General features: G+C 43.2%; 1 long non-coding RNA gene across 1 annotated transcript in view; it reads left to right on the top strand.

Moving 5' to 3' along the window:
• The first annotated feature begins 6,464 nt into the window (after nucleotides 1-6,464).
• The window catches only part of LOC103746329, a 17,281-nt gene continuing 12,607 nt past the window's right edge, over nucleotides 6,465-11,138 (top strand). The window contains exons 1-5 of the long non-coding RNA XR_001872815.1: nucleotides 6,465-6,480; nucleotides 6,858-7,184; nucleotides 7,395-7,401; nucleotides 8,443-8,559; nucleotides 10,854-10,879. This is a non-coding gene — a long non-coding RNA (zinc finger and SCAN domain-containing protein 16). The remainder of the gene's footprint in view (nucleotides 6,481-6,857; nucleotides 7,185-7,394; nucleotides 7,402-8,442; nucleotides 8,560-10,853; nucleotides 10,880-11,138) is intronic.

The following is an 11,138-nucleotide window of genomic DNA, read 5'->3' as shown; positions in this document are numbered from 1 at the left end:
GTTTCTAGGTCCACAGTTGAATTAACACAGTTATACAATATTGAATTCAGTATAAGCCCTGTAAGACACAAAACTGAATGAGTTTTTAACCTTTAAAAAAGATCTCCATTTCATTTTAGAATATATTGTTCCTTGCAGAAAGACTCATTGTTTTTGCTACTGACACTGAGATGTTGGTGCATGCATTTCTGTGGTCACTGCCAGCGGCAGCTGCTCCTCCATTCTCACGGGCATCAAGGCTGCTCCTCCACTCACCCTGGGCTGAGGCCTCTCTTCTGCCTGCCCTGGGCTGAGGCCTCTCTTCTGCTCACCCTGTGCTCCTTTCTGTCGTCGCTGCTTCTGCTCAGTCCTGGACCCTGTGGCTGGTGAGGAGACTGTGTCAGTGGAGCCACATTCAGACACAGAAGACTGGGTTCAGTGACACAGATCTGGTTTATTGCAGGACGGCACAAGCTTACAAAAGGGTAGTGGTCCAATCACAGCACAGCAAGGAGGATACCTTATTAGCATAACAGGTTTAGCATCCTATCACAGTACAGTAAGTAGGATACCTTATTAGCATAACAGGTTTAGCATCCTATTAACATAATAGATTTAACGTCCTATCACAGAATAGTGGGTAGGATGCCTTATTAGCATACTGAGTTTTAGATTACAGAGCCTGGATTCCTGGAAACCAGGTGACCCTGACTGTTGCAATATCTAAGTGTTGCAATTTTGGATTCCAAGGGTGGTGATTAGGGAGTGGCAAGATCTAGGCATCAGTCTCATGATCTGCCAATGGGAGCAAATGTCACAAGGCTTTTCTTGTGGCTTGGGCCTGCTGTATGACTGACATTAAGACTTTCACCCTAGGCTCAAGCCTGTCTCCCACACATCTCTAATCTGTATGCATGTGATTATTACTAGTCAAAATCGGTTGCACTTGGATCCTTGGTGCCTGTGTATGTCTATAAAGTCATTAGGCAGATTTCAATGGTAATGTTTATCCCCCCTGCTAATTAACATGATGTAGATTTTCATTCTTCCTCCTCAAATATAATACATTTTTTAAAATGTGTTGTTTTTTTTTTTTTGTATGTGTATATCACACAAAACATCCCAAACCATCTTATTCAACTATACACCCACTTCCCAGATAGCACTCTCCCATAGCCTCCCTCCCCCCACTAGAGCCCTTATACTCTGATATCCCTGCTGTCTGCTGTGTTGTTGGCACCCCCAGCCATTCCCCACTACTTGCCCATCTGGTGAATCTAGTCAGCCTAGCTAGAGTCCCTTGTTTTAGGAAGGTCAGCTTTTCCTCATCTAGCAGTAATCAGTTGTCAATATTCCTTTAGATAAGATTGGAGTCTGCTGTTCATTTTCCCAGTTCTATGCTGGGTACTATCTGGGAATCCCTTTGGTCACCCTGGCCAACAACTCAAAAGAGGGTATCGCTTGTCTGGCATAGTTGCTTGTTATGTAGCCTTTAGCTATTCTTATGGACTCTTATGAAATTATGTTGGCCCACTTAATCTTTGGTTATAGTTTCCTTTTGGGTGTTTTAAGGCCATACAGTTGGTCCAGATAAAACCGATTTAATTTTACTCTTAAAGTCATTTGAGAATCTGTTCCTCAGGGGTCACATGGGCTTGGGAGGAGCCCCTGGCTCCTTTCTTTTACCAGTTCCACCTGTGTGAAGATAAGTCAAATGTCCTACTCGGCCATGGCTGGCTTCACTTGGAAGCATGGAGGAAATGATTCCTCTGTGTTGACCCTCTTCTTTGTAGACTGGACACTGGTTCAAGTCCATCTGGTGGGGTCTCCTTGGCCTCCTTGATCAAGAGGACAGGTGACCCACCACAATTACAAGACATTTTGAGAGATTCTCATAGTCCCCTGTAATTAGTCGACCTAGGAGGGCAAGTAGCAAAAACTGTCCTTTATGTCCCTCTGACCAAATTATTATAGGCCTCAAAGTATGGATGTTAAACATCAAGAAGGTTAGTTCCGCAAGTCTGGTACTTTTAATTACTCCTTTATGTAGATAAATCTGGGCAATCACCAAATGTTCGCAGATAAACCTTACCTAGACATATATTTCTTGATCTGCTATGTATAATTTGTCAGTACATTGTTGGAAGAATATGGTTCTCTCTGGTTTTTAAAACTAGCTAGGCATTACTTATCTCTCACATTGTCTCGCCCCTCCATCATGGTTTCCCCACTTAAGGTGCCCCATTTTCCCCCTTTCTCTCTTAGTAATACCCTTCTCCTATGGTCCTACCGCTCTTGAGCTCCTTCTTTCCCTTTATCCCCTACATTCTTCATGTCTGGATACATACTCATTTATCAGGGTTTGGTTCTAGGATCTACATATGAAGGAGAACATATGTCGATTTTTTTTCTGAGTCTGTGATACTTCACTTAGTATAACAGTTTCTAGTTCCATCCATTTACCTGCAAATCTCATGATTTCATCTTTCTTTACTGCTGAGTAAAACTCCATCGTATAAATGAACCACATTTTCATTATCCACTTGTCAGTTGAGGGACACTTAGGTTGCTTCCATCTCTTAGATATTGTGAAAAGAGCAGCAACAAACATGGATGTACAAGTGTCTCTGCAATAGGATGAGTTCTTTGGGTATATGGTTTCCTGGCATTTTTATACCATGGGATAAACAATAGGGTCCTGTACCCTGTGGTGGACTCCTGGGAATCGTGTACACTGTTGACTTTTCAGATGCTGTGTGGTTTGAATGGACATGTCCCCCATAAGCTGCTCCAAGCATTTGAAACTTTGTCCCTGCTCGTGATGCTGTTTAGAGAGAGTTGTGGAACCTTTAGATGTGGTCATACCGGAGGAAGCATGTCACTGGGGGTGGGTTTTGAGCATTCACAAGCCTTGTTCCTACTTCCAGTTTGTCTTTCTGCTTCGTGTGCCTGATTGAAGATGTGATTGCTCAGTTTTCTACCACCCCACCTCCTGTCATGCCAGTCCCACCGCCATGAACTTTTATCCCTCTGGATAAGCCCAATAAACTCTTCCTTCTGTAAGTTGCTTTGGTCATGGTGTTTCATCACAGTAACAGAAAAGTCACTATTGCAGATTCCTAAGTGAGCCTGCTCATTCTCAGGCCTCAGCCTGGCTTTTGTGCAAGACATGTTTCATGAGACAACATTGCTCTGCAACTAGCTAAACAAAAAGTGAAATGTATCTCCAGCCTCAACTCAGGGAGAACCAATTTAGGATGAATCTCAGAACTCTCAACAGCAAAAAGGATTTTGGTTAGTGCTGATACTGTGGATCTCCTGAACCATTCATCACTCAGTAAATATATCATTTATGCAAGGCACTATGAATAGTGAACGAAGCAGGCATGATTATTACTTTCCTGGAGACAGTCTGGTGTCAGAAGCAGCAAGTAAATATGTAATAAATATACTGTTATAGATTGTATAAGGAGGAGAGAGTCGGCCTTTAAAGGAAACAACATGGGGCTGGAGAGATGGCTCAATGGTTAAGAACATTGGTTGTTCTTGCAGAAGACCTGGGTTTGAATCCCAGCTAACAATTCTCTGTAACTCCAGTCCCAGGGGATCCGACAGCCTTTTCTGACCTCCACGGGCATTGCACGACATGGGTGCACTCACCTACATGGAGGCAATACATGTATGCACATAAAAACAATAAATAAAAAATTTTTTAAGTTAAAAAATAAATAAAACATAAAGGAAACAACACGAGAGCTGCATCCTATAAGTAGAGTAGGAATTTAGCCATGCGCTTAGTAAGAGAGGAAAGCATTCCAGGTGAAAAGGGGATTTTGGAACTATGTTATCTGGGAATGGCATTACTGTTGTCATCTTGATATTAGGGAAACTACGATAACACACTGAAACAAGACTGAGCCCACTAACATTCATTCATGGAAGGAGTGGGAAGGGTAAATAATATCCAACAAACACGCACGCACGTGCATGCAGAAACACAGGAACACACACAATAAGCTCCACCAAGGTAAGCATGCATTGTCTTGCTCAGAGCTAGTTCAGCTTTTCCAGGGGTGACAACCTCCCTACAAGAACATGCCTCTCACAAAGGATCTCCTTCATCCATCTCCAGAAGAGAAGAGGAAACACAAGAGGAAACACCTAGTGCAGAGCCACGTTCCTGCTTCATGGATGTGAAATGCCCAAGATGCTGTAAAATCACCACAGTCTTTAGCCATGACCTGGATGCTCCGCTGTCGCCTGTGGGCCCACAGGTAAAGCAAGGCTTAGAGAAGGCTGTTCCTTCTAGAGGAGGCAGCACTCAAAGCTCGCTGAATCAAGATGAGTGAGAAACTGTCCCAGCAAACACATTTTGGATTAAAAAAAAAAAGCTAGTTCTTCCAGAACAATGCCTGCATAGACAGCATTAAATAATATTTGTAGAAAAAAAAGACAAAAATCAAAACTTTTTTTCAACTATCAAATTGGCAAAGAACAACATGTAACACTGTTGACAAGTACAAATATTGCCAGCAGATTTCATGGTGAGACATATAAATGGCTAGGCATGGTGGAACACGCCTGGAACCCCAGCATTCAGGAAGCCGAGACAGGAAGATCAGGAGCTGGGGGCCAGGGTGGGCAATATAAAGTATGACGCTGCCACAAAAAGCAAGACCCCACAAATGTACAAATGTCCCTACTTAAACAGTACCAATTTTATACAGACCACAGACTGTTGAAAGAACCCAATATGGAGTACAAAACTAAATGGGGGAGGCACCAAAAATCAACAACAGTGCAAGTGAGAATCAGTTCAAAATCAGCCATGTGACAGATCTCAAGTGTTTCTGGAAGCACTCGCCTGTGTTGCAACACACGACTTCACTACAGATGTTCTGAACACACGGCACGAACACTTCACACCATTAAGACACACAGTGACAACAAATCTGCTTAAAACACCTGAGCTCAGTATTGCGACTTCAGTATGTCATGAAATGCAGAGTCTTTAGTGTGAAGGACAAAATTTATTGCACTTAGGGAGACATAATGGCTTAATTATGAACAACAAATATTCTTAATAATTTTTTACCATCAAATTTGTGTATCTTTGGTCATACTGTGTTTGAATGTTTGATTTTTAAAATTACTGTTTAAGTTGCTGGTTTAAGTGGGTCAGGCAGGGTGGAACACAAGTAATCCCAGCCAGCACTTGGGAGGTAGTCAGCAGAATCAAGAGTTCAAGATCATCCTTAGATACATGAGTTTGAAACCAGCCTAGACTTTATGAGACTGTGCCAAAAACAAAAACAAAATCATTACATTAATTTTGGCTTGGGATTAGGGAAGAATTCGAACAATTTCTGAAATATCCCCAATGATATTTGCACATTTTATACCATGTATTTATGCAAAGTGGCATTCTCAGAACTGTCAGTCATAAAATTAAATATTGATCAACTCTGAAAAATGTTGAAGGTGTTTGGTCATATCAAATATTCAGCCAAGACTTAATTCTTTATGTAAAAACAATTAAGTACATCCATCTCAATAGTGTTCAAATTTGCTTTCATCTTTAATAGATGGTAAAATTACATGTATACTGAAGAATTGTTTTAAAATAAATGTATGACTTATCAGTAAATGATTTGTATACCTAAGTTATATAGCTATATATACGTCGTGTGAAAATTTCTTAAACGAAAGCCATCGTGGGTGAAGAAGTTTAAAACGCCCTGTTACAGACAATGGATATATTCCTACATATGAAAAATTATGTATTCTGACGGTAACGTATTGCAACAGCGTTTGGAAAACTGCAAGCAACCTACATGATCATCAATGGGATAGTCAGCTAAAATAAAGTGGCACACAATACACAGTTGAATTAGATCCAAGAACTATCGGTAGGAGGAAAAACAAGCAAGATACAGAATGCTAGTTTGTGCGGAGCCGACAAAGGGGTAATGCGTGTCTGCGCGGTACGTCCCGGAAAACCTGCCGAAGCTGGAGGCCTGGGGACGCGTTTTTAAGAAGCTGTGAATGCATTACTTATGTGCTGCTGACTTGGTAGTCAGACCTCAGTCTCCAGACGAAGGCACAGAAGCCGGGCTCTGTGCTGCAGGGGTACAGGGACCGGGGGCAGGCTGGGGCGGCCGGAAGTGCGCGCTGCGCCTGCGCAGTGCGGCCGAGCCCGAGTCTGGCCTATGTCCCGCAGCGGGGGCTCACCGGTTCCTAGGCTGAGGTGAGTACCTTCACCTCCGGGCTCCCAGGTGGGGACGAGGGGCCGCCGGCTGCATCCGCAGCAGCCCCCGCCGTACACCCCTCTGTCCTGGGTCCACCAGGTCGCCGAGCCTCGGAAGGCCCTGGGGGAGGCGGCCTGGTGACCCGTTTCCGGAAACATTTATTCAGCCCCTCCCGGGTAGGTGCACAACCCCTGCAATCTCTTAGCCCCGGGAACCAAGCAACCGGTGCATCTGAGGATGCACGAGCCTTCTGGCAAAGCGGGGTTCTTAGGAGTTGCTTAAGTGCTAACTTGGCATACCTTGGTCATTTAATCTGTACATCAGCCATGTGCGGGAAAACACGAATGTTTTACATGAGAATCTGAACCCTAGATAGTAACTTACTCTACTCAGCACACAAACCAACGGTGTACCTACCTCGCTGTTTGACTCGGTTTGGAGGCTTTGCTTCATTAGTTTGCATGACTGTAGCAGCTTCTGTCCTTTCTCTGTGATAATTTTGTATACCTTAGGGGTGTGTTTGAGGCAAGATCTAAGAGGTCCTCCTGGAACTGATCCCAGATAGAGAATTCATCTCCCTGATAAGGCTCAGAATGGCCCGAAGAAACAAAAGGACTTTTTATAGTTAAGGGAGAGGAGCGTTCCTAGGAGGGCACAGGATTCTGTCCCACGAGAGGGAATTCTGCAGACAGCACTTCCGGAAGCTCTGCTATCAGGACGCACCTGGGCCTCGGAAAGCTCTTGCCCAGCTCTGGGAGCTTTGCTGTGGGTGGCTGAGGCCAGAATGCCACACCAAGGAGCAGATCTTAGACCTGCTGGTGCTGGAACAGTTCCTGAGCATTCTCCCTAAGGACCTTCAAGCATGGGTGCAGGCACATCGTCCAGAGACTGGAGAGGAGGCTGTGACTGTGCTGGAGGATCTGGAAAAAGAGCTCAATGAGCCCCGAGCGGAGGTGTGTTGGCTGGGTATTTGGCCTGTGAACAGTCAGGGTTTCTGTGCCAAGTCAAAACAAAAGGCATAAGAAAAAGTACCAGAAAATAGTATTCACACACTAGAGAAGTGCAAGGATTAGGAAGGGACAGGACTCCCGGAGTCATAAAACTAAAATGTGTTTGAAGAAACTTTAAAGGGACTGAGTCTCTCTCAGTTTGGAAGGCTAGCATCAGTAGGAAAGTACAGGAAAACTACATGAGGAAAAGAAACTTGTAAACAGTCAAAACTACACCAAATTGGGCTACCCTTTCCACAAATATGTTCAAGTAGGAATTCATTAGGTACCAAGGGTACTGCAGAACAGCATTGTCCCAAACAACAGTAACAATAATGTGACACTAGAAGAATGACATTCTCCAGTAGTTGCATAATATTTGATACTTTTATTAAAAATGAGAAGCCAGGCATGGCTGTGCATACCTATAATCCTAGATCCTGGGAGGCTGAGGCAGGAGGATTTCCACAAATTCACCAGGCCAGTCTGAACTATACAGTAGGGCCCTGCCTTAAAAATAAATTAAGTGGGAGCTGGAGGCATAGCTCAGCAGTTAAGAGCACTGCTCTTGCAGAGGACCCAGATTCAGTTCCCAGCACCTACATGGTGGCTAACAACCATCTGTAAATCCAGTTCCTGGGAAATCCAACGCCCTCTGCTGGCCTCTTCTGGTATTGCATGACATGGGTGCACTTAAGGTACCTGCACTCAGTACACTCATACACATAAAATAATGAAATATTTTAATAAGTAAATAAATACATATGGGATTAAGTATATTTTACTTAATAGTTGGCCATGTAATCACTATAAAAATATGAGACATTCAGATTTTAGGAGTTCTACTTTCAAATTTAATTTTTCTCTCAGTTTACACTTCCAAATTTTAAGTACTCAGCCACATTTTGCTAGTGGCTACAGTTTTGTATAGCATGAATATAAAGAATTTCCCATTGGGGCCAGATGATTCCTTCAGGAACATTCCACATCCTAGACCTCTGTAAGATCAATGGAAGAAGTAAGATAATTCACTCTCCAATGTCCTTAATTATAAGGATTAGCCTTCCTCTTAGTTCTTACTGCCATTTCAATTGAATAAAAATTATCTCCATTTCTATGCCTGTGGTCCTTAACAGATGCTTTTGTATATGTTTTACTAAATTTCTTTAAGATATCACAAATTCTGACAAACCCAATCATCCTCTTTGTTGACAGGACACAGTCAGTTCAGAAGGAAAGGACATATTCTTGGACAAATTGGCCCCCTTGGGAAAGCCATATAAGTCACTGAACTGTCCAGCCCCAGCCAAAGAAGACCTCACTAGAGCAGGAATCTGGTAATGGTAAGGAGCCAGAGTTGCGTGTGTCGAGTGGAGGTGATATCTTAGGTTCACATGTCTCTATCCATTACCTGTTTTAATGATAAAACATCACAGACTGGATATGCTGTAAATAAAGGAGGTTTATTATTTTGGTTCATAGTCCTGGTTTCAGGTCTGGAAGGTACCTCTAGTGATGGCCTTCATACTGGCAGAGTCCCAAGGCAGCATAGAACGTCACATCAGGAGACAAGGAATGTGTGTGTGTTTGTCCCTCCTGGTCTTTTTGCCACTTCTGTGTATAAAGCTACCAGTGTTCAAACCACTCTAATGACCTTATTTAATTCTGATCCCCTTCCAAAGGCTCCATCTCTAAACCCCATATTCTGATGAAATTTCTACCCACTTAACACCTCACAATGGATACTAGACTCCAACATAGGTTTCAAAGAGGACAAACAGTATTAAAACTCTAACAGAGAAGCTTCCTCATTTTCTCCTTTAAAAGATCTCTTGCTTGTCCTTCAGCTGACTCAGAGAAGTTTATGTTCTTTTTACCCCTGTCCAGCACAGCATGAATTTTTCTTACTGTACATGAAAGATGCTGTTTGGCCCAGGGGGTATAGGGTAGAGTTTAAATACTCAAAATTCAAGTTAATAATGCCTTATTCTTATGTTACCTAATAATTCTTGTTCCAGATTCCCTTAACTTTACATTTTGAGACAGCAGAATTTATAGCACGCTGTTCAATCAGCTAGAGTTGCCTTAACAAAACACTATAGACACAGACTGGGTAATTGTTTCTCTCCCACCCTGATGAGGTTCTTTCCTTGGCTTGCTACAGTCTTCATGTCATGTCATGTGCAGCTTTTTTTTTTCCTTTTTCTTTGGAGACAGGATCTCCCAGTAGCCCCAGCTGGCCTGGAACTTGCTATGTAAACCATGCTGGCCTCCAACTCAGAGAGATCCACCTGCCTCTGCCTCCCAAGTGTTGGGATTAAAGGTGTGTGCCACCACACCCAGTTTGTATAGCCTTTTTTCTGTGAGTACACAGTCCTGCTATCTCTTGCTCTTATGAGGGTCAGTTCTACTGTATTAGAGTCTCACCTAAGACCTAATTTAACCTTTTCAAACAATGTCACATTAAGGAATAGGGGCTTCAGCATATGTACTTTGGGGAGGACATAGCTCATTCTGTAATATAACACCAGGCTGAAAGAAACAGGAAAAAGCAAGAAATAGTGTGGCAGAGCTGTTTCAAACCTTCCTATCATGTTGGTTTAGTCCACATCCCAGCTCACTAGTGCCTAGGGTAGCCCCAGACCACACAAAAAAGCAGGTTATGTTTATAGCTCAATTTGCCTAGACTGTAATCTGCTCCTTGACCTTTCTCTAAAATATTCATAGCCATAATGTAGCCCCTGGGGAGTACCTTGTATTCTGGCTAATGTTTTGTTTTCACTATATAAATTTTAGGATCCCTACCAGGTGATTTGTCAAATCTGAAAAACCATTTTAAACTAAGATGTTCCTACATGATACCTTGACAAGCTGATCTTCAACTTCATATAATTTAAAGAAGCTTTTCAGTCCTTTAATCTAGGAGTGGAATGCTGGCTGCATGCCAGGCATAGTAGTGTAGAAAACACAAAAGAAGACACTTGATTTGCTTCTCTTCAAGAAGCAAAAGAGCAGTTACAGAGCTGTAATTACTATACCAGAGATATGCGTGAGCTACAGGGAAAGGACACTATCCCTGTGCTGGGCCTGCAAAGGTATCACTGAGCAGTGGGAGGGTGAAATGCTGGGGACTGGGAACAGGACATTCTGGGTGGAGAGAAGAATGAAAACTAAGTAAAGCACATTGTAAGAACAGTGACTGCTTTGAGCTGATTTTCATTTGGAGGCTTTTGTGGGAGAGAGTTAAAGGCCAGTGTTGAAGAGTCCTAGATACTATGCGGATGGGCTGGAGAGCTGCACAGCAGTTGAAGGCGTGGGCTCACAACTAAATGCTGAGGAACTAACACTTCATCTTACCGAAAGGATTCCTGGTATGTTATTTTAAATAAAAGAGTAAGTAGTAGATGGTCCCCCTTTTTGAAGTTCCTATGTAGAAGAAAAAAAGATTGGTAGGGTATCTGCAAATAGCAGTAGTTATTTCAAGAAAATGAGATCAGAGGCGACTTATTTTCTTTTTCACTACTTTTCAGAGTCTGTGATTGAATGCGAAACGAACTACAGTAGGGAGGAGACATAAACATGAAGAGGGAGGGGACGACTCAGATAGAGAACGAACCACCAGAACCAGAATAAATAGAAAGGAAGGAAGGGGACAGTTCAAGAGTTTAAGAAGTACTACTATCCTCAGGCCTCTTGGGGTAAGTCTACAGCGCAGCTCTCCGCGCTGGGACTCCCTAAGCCACATTCACCCATCCCCCCCCCCCCCTCGCCGTTCTATACTCCTAGTTTGAGCCCTGAGCCACTCCGAGTCTTGGGGCCCCAGACAGCTGGGGAAACAATACTGCTTCCTGACCCTTCTCACCCAGACCAACTCAGTGCCTTTCTTGGGCCCCAGGAGCACTGCTTCTGGTACTGGCCCCGC

The sequence above is a fragment of the Nannospalax galili genome, unplaced genomic scaffold, assembly GCF_000622305.1.
Source record: "Nannospalax galili isolate Female #2095 unplaced genomic scaffold, S.galili_v1.0 scaffold2324, whole genome shotgun sequence".
Lineage (NCBI taxonomy): Eukaryota > Metazoa > Chordata > Mammalia > Rodentia > Spalacidae > Nannospalax > Nannospalax galili.
This window is presented reverse-complemented; position numbering and strand designations above follow the sequence as displayed.